The following is a 6,000-nucleotide window of genomic DNA, read 5'->3' as shown; positions in this document are numbered from 1 at the left end:
ACACCTGAAATTGCTGTATCTTCCTCTCAGTTTTGCTTGAACCTAAAACAGCTCTTTTTTAAAAACATCTTTTTTTAAAAAAAATGACAGTGTTATAAAAATTTCTAAGCTAGAAAAGACCTTGAGTGATTATCTTCCATCTCCCTATTTTAGACAGCATCACAATAACATCATCCTAGACAGATGAAGAGCTATTATTTTTAAAACCTCCAGAGTAGACAACCTCCCAACATTAACAACTCTCACTGTCAGGAAATTCTTCCACCTATAATCTAAATCTCTCATGCTGCTGTTCAAATCAGTTTTCACTCTGCAGAGCTGAGTCAATATTGAGAACAGCTGGTCTTCAGTTTCTATGCAGAAATCCTTCATTTGCTGCCACTGTAATGTAATGAGATTATATTTTCTGTGTAGCTTTGATTTAGTTCTTCGCTTACATCCTTGTCCCAGCTGATTAACCCGCTTCCCAGCCTACACATAGAGTTCATTCGTACCCTTATCTAGACTCCTACATCACTTTTCAAGTATCTCTACTAGAGCATTATCACAACTTAGTGTAATTATATGTTGATGTGACTGTCTCCCCACACCTCCTTCTATCTTATTCATATGCCTATCTCTGTAATTGATATGTAATAGGCTTTCAATAAATGACTGTCAAATGAATGAATGAATGAATAAATGAAATGGCACCCAGATAAACCATTTTCTTCTAACTATTTAGCTAAGGATGTGGGTATCCTCTGTCAGGTAAGTTTCTCTTGATAAAAAGTAACAACTATACTAGTTTCGACCAAAACAGAGAATGTATGGAAGAATACTAGAATCGCTTACAGGATCAAAGGAAGATGGATCAGAAAAGGTAGGAACTTGGGGGTTTTCTCTGCAGGAGGTTGTGGGCCTTCTTTCCAGAGTATTACAATGTGTCTCAGCTACCAACAACTTTCAAATTATACTATTTCTCTTCTTGCAACACTTTCAGTACACAAAAGAGACAAACTGATTGGCCCAGCTTAGGTGAGATAACAGGCCTGAACCAGTTAGTCATGGTCCAGGGAACAAAGATGGCTAATGGAGACACAGCTAGGGCAAAGGCCAGCAGAGGACATGTCTGTGCATGATGGCAGCTCCCCAGAAAAGAGGAACCCTGCATTGTAGAGACACCTGGAACGATGACTACTACCAACAATCACTGAGCCCTTGGGCCCATTGTCACAGCTGAGTTATTGAGAGGATGTCACAGACCTAAATAAACAAGGTAATTACACTTTTTTTTCATTTCCTCATTTCTCTTTAGGCCCTCTGTTACCAAAATTTAAGATAAAAACCTATCTTACTGAGTTGAAATGTAAATTTCCTTTGAACTAGGGATCAGTACTTGAGCTAGTGATAAATATTATCACAAGATTTACAGCACACAGAAAAGTCTTTCAGAAATTCAGTACTTTTTATATGTCATTGAATTAGTAGCAGACACATGTCTAAGCAACTGAATCGCAAAGAGCAAAAAGGTAGAGGTGTTGCCATGGACTAACACCCTGCCAACTTGCTCCACATGCCTGCAGTATCCTAATCCTGAAGTTCCTCATGAGTACACATGCCAAGAAGACACTGTAAAAGGAGAGGAGGAACAATTGGTCAGTTATGTAATAACAATAATTTGCAATAATTTAGAAGTGTTCAGTTTAAGTCAAATTATTTCATATCTCTTGTCTCATTTTACAATTGAGTTAGACACCTATCACACATTAAAATAGCCACACAAAAAATTCTTTGCAGCTCTTTCCACAAAGAGAAGTCAATTTCCCCACCCCTTGAATCTGAGCTGATAGAGACTTGGTTTGACTAAATGAGAGAAAATGACTTTGTGTGAATTCCAAGCTTAGGCCTTGAGAGACTTCACAAACAAGCAAACAAAAAAATAAGAAATCATGTGGAGACACCAAAATTTGAAGATGTTCGTTGGATCGAAGTAGATAACCTAAACATCACCCAAATGCAGTGGCCCTTTGCCCTTTATCTATAATATATAGATAATATATATTATATATTATCTATATATTATAGATATATAATATCTATAATATATAGATATTATATATCTATATATATATAGATATTATATATATCTATATAGCACAAATCTATAATCTTCTTACAAAGAAACTTTTGTTTGGCCTATCTTTATCTTCCTATCTATTCATCTGTCTGTGAAACCTCCAAGTTTATAGGCAAAGCAGTTTGGTTTCCTAACACTTTAAGAAAAAAAATTATACTTAGAATTTGGCTAATCCAGAAATGCTATTCTCCAGGTTAAGACATTCAGGCAGTGTGTAAAATTTTCCTAAATGTAAGATCATTTTCAAAATTCTTGCTGGTTTTCTTTGTGTGTGTGTGTGTATGTGTTATTTGCTGAGAGAATTAAACTTACGTTTTTATGTTTCCAGTTCTGTTCTCCTGTGTGAGCACCTGAAAGTTAACAGGGTAGTTGTAATCTACAGGCCATCTCCCTGGATGTGGAGATTTGGCTCTGCTCCACTTCATCTTCTCTGACTTCCTGATTTGAAGATCTGTCACAGACCCCTTGCTGTGAGACCTTTTTTCTGTTTTGCTTTTATCTTTACTCAGAGACTTTCAAGAATTCTTCTTTGTTCCTCCCATTTCCATAGTTACTTTGGTATTTGAATATTTTCCTATGTTTCATCCTGCTGAAAGAGTTTATGGATGCTTAGTTTGAATATAGGATGAGAGCTGGGATACTTAATAATTAGCACAGAAGCCAGCCTAGAAATTCCCACAGCTGGCTATACCATATACCCCTCTGTACTCATTATTTTTACTATGGTTTTGGTAACATTTTGTTTTTCAAAAATGAAACAAGTCACAGTTTCTTGACTAAAGAGTATCATATTCATTTTATATGGCTCTACCTTTTTATTTATTTTTAATCTAATGTCATTACTGTTCTTTTTTCAGTTTCCAGTTCTGATTTTATTTTATCCTATGATAATTCTTTGGTTTTCTATATCTCATTATTCTATTCCCCCTTCCCTAAATATAGCATCTCTTTTTACTCTGAAAAAGGATTGTGATCATCCTGATAAACAGTAGGCAAAAAAAATCCTAAGCTCTTTGGAACAAGAGTTAAAACATATTATTTTAAGAGATGTCTTCAATCTCTATGATTTCTCCAGACACCAGGACACTATAGAACCAGCTGCCTCTATTCACATTCACTACTTGCCACTCCAAAAGAAACAATGATACCATGAAATGAAGGGAGGGAGGGGCTTCATGAGAAAATTGGGACACTATTGATGAAAAACATCAAAAAGAAATTCTTCTAATTCACTTTAAATGGAGTTTATATTGGGAAAAAATAAATAAATAAAGTGGAGCATTTGATCCCATTCATCAAAAAGCACTTACTGAGCACCTTGGTAATACAGGTTGTATCTGCATGCCTCAATTTCCAGCATGCTTATATAAATTATCTCATATGTGAGGTAGGTAAGCAGAAAATCAATGAGTTATTGTCTATGAAACACTTTAACTGAATACACAATATAAACATTAAGAAAAAATATTTCTGTTTTACGCATAAGCAAATGGGGTCTCAAAGAAGTGGAGAGCCCTACCTAGTCTGACAGGCCTGGTGTCCTGACTTCCATAAAGCTTTGCATCACACTGCTTTTCTGTGATCCTCCTCTGTGCAAGGCAGAGGGATATATGGAAACCTCTGATTTGAAAAGGTTTACAAATCAGTTATGGAGAAATGTCATACACATAAAAGAATAACATGATGATGATGGTTGTGGTGGTGATGATGATGTTAGTTGACACTTTTATAGCGCTTACCCTGTGCTAGGCATTGTTACACAAGTACTGACCCATTTAATTCTCTCAGTAATCTTTTAAAATAGGCATCATGAGATAATTAAGGCACAGAGAGATTTAGTTACTTGCCCGAAGTCACCCGGATAGTGGGTGGTAGGATTGAAATCACTCGATGTCAGCTGCCTGGCGCCAGGGGCTATGTTTGACTACTGTACTCTACTGCCTTTCTGTAAAACAGTATATGGAATACATTCCATATTCATGACATAATTAGTATGCTAGAATGTCAGGGAGATTTATATTGGGGAAAAAAAAGGCAAGCATTTGTCTCACCAAAAAACTAGTATAGAACAGAAATTTGGGGAAAGATTTAGTTAAACAGAAGAAGCTAAGAAAATATGAAAGATAGAAAAGAAAAAGAAACTCTGCCCCATGTTTTCAGGAACTACCCATGGAACCTGTGTGACTAAAAGAGAGGATCTGTGTGGTGGCAAAATGGATATTGACTGGAGTGTTAAGTGTGAATAAATTGTGACTTGTCTGCAATGAAAAGCTAAGACTAGACTCAGTAATAAATAATGAGAAACCCCAAAGGCTAAAGTTCTCAAAAATTTGCTTTCCTGTGATAAACACATTAGGGAGAGGAAGGCATAAAACTGAGAAGAGCAGTTAAGCAATGATTGCACGGGTCCCTGTGTCATGAGGTCACAGTGGGGCTTAGGCTAAAGTGACGTGCACGGGGAAGGGAAGGATAGCAAGCATATAACCAACATTACCCACTGAGGATTAATAGGACCTGGCAACTGACAGGATGAGGAAAATAAGGGATTTCCAGGGTGACTCGAAGCTTCCAAGCTTGCATGAATAAGAAAATAACAATGCCATTTATAGAAACAGGGATGTCCAGAAAGGGAGCTGATTTGGAGACATTCAGATTTGAATATACTAAATTTAGGGAGACAGGATAACATCCAAGTTGAAAGGCTGAGAATTGATTAACAAATATTTATTGAACCCCTATATTGTGTTAAGACAACATACTAGAGCCTGGGGAGACTGCTGTGACAAGACAAGGCCCCTCCTCTCAGGAAGCTTGGAGTGGCAACTAGAGGATTATGCAGATTAGAAGAAAGCCAATCTGCTGGATTAGATGGCTAGAGCCCGGATGGTGCTGTGTGTATATATATATATTTTTTTTTTTCTCTCTCTCTCTTTTTATATTTAACCTTCTAAAAGATTCAACTATTTATATTCAGTCTCTCACCCCATTGAGTGAATTACTATGCACAGTTGTTTTTCTTCACAGAGAATTAAAGTTAAAAATGCTTATTTAGGAAACCTAGAGACAGGAGGGTATTCCAAGTCAAGTACCAGCTAGGGTTTGCTAACAGTAGGAATTATCAAGCTTCCAGTCAAGAGCCAGCATCAAAAAGAAGAAAAAAACAACTGCACAACAACCTGTTTGCTGATGGAGATCAGCAGGTTGCCTCTGCTCCTCATATGGACATGCAGCCCCTAGGCTGATGACAACTATTTGCAGCTCACACTTGTGCCTGTCATTGGGTCTGGAGCTTAGTTTCAGAGTAGAGGAACCCAAGGGCTAGATATGGCATATGGGCCTATTCTCTGTGGCCTATATAAGATTGTTTCTTTGAGACAATACTTAAATTTCAGGTTTGGAATTCAGAGGTTACACATAAAACTCAAGATTTCCAGCTGCTCTTGAAAAATCAGAATGTATTGTCAACATTGGGTCTTTTCTGCTGACAATATTGGGCTGGAGTTAAGTTAGAACTGCTTCCATATAGAAACAGTCCATACCCCTCATACAACAAATACTTGGCTACTTCACTCCTGATGTTCTCTGTATGGCTCCCGTAGTATTTGAACTTGCAAACTCTCAAATGTGTAGTTCTCTAGGGAAGTTAAGCAAACATGCTTTCTGGCAAGAGATAGTAGGCCAAGAAACTGTAGCAGCATCTGACATATTAAGAGGAATGAAAAATTGAAGGCACTCTCCAATAGCAAATAGGGGACTCTTTCAGGAGAAAGATGCTTTGGTCATTAGCAAATGACACTTTGGGCATGTAATTTATATTTTCTGAAACTCAACTTCCTGATTTGTAAATTGAATCTAATAGGGATTCAACAATCCCACTACTG

The 6,000-nt window shown here is 37.1% G+C and overlaps 1 long non-coding RNA gene across 1 annotated transcript in view; it reads right to left on the bottom strand.

Moving 5' to 3' along the window:
- Positions 1-1,434: 1,434 nt before the first annotated feature.
- The window catches only part of LOC108284970, a 43,584-nt gene continuing 39,018 nt past the window's right edge, over positions 1,435-6,000 (bottom strand). The window contains exons 2-3 of the long non-coding RNA XR_001817396.2: positions 2,432-2,708; positions 1,435-1,611 (exon numbers count right to left, since the gene is read on the bottom strand). This is a non-coding gene — a long non-coding RNA (uncharacterized LOC108284970). The remainder of the gene's footprint in view (positions 1,612-2,431; positions 2,709-6,000) is intronic.

The sequence above is a fragment of the Cebus imitator genome, unplaced genomic scaffold (assembly GCF_001604975.1).
Source record: "Cebus imitator isolate Cc_AM_T3 unplaced genomic scaffold, Cebus_imitator-1.0 Scaffold286, whole genome shotgun sequence".
In the NCBI taxonomy this organism is placed as follows: domain Eukaryota; kingdom Metazoa; phylum Chordata; class Mammalia; order Primates; family Cebidae; genus Cebus; species Cebus imitator.
Note: the sequence above shows the minus strand (reverse complement) of the source record. Positions and strands in the feature narration are given on the sequence as shown.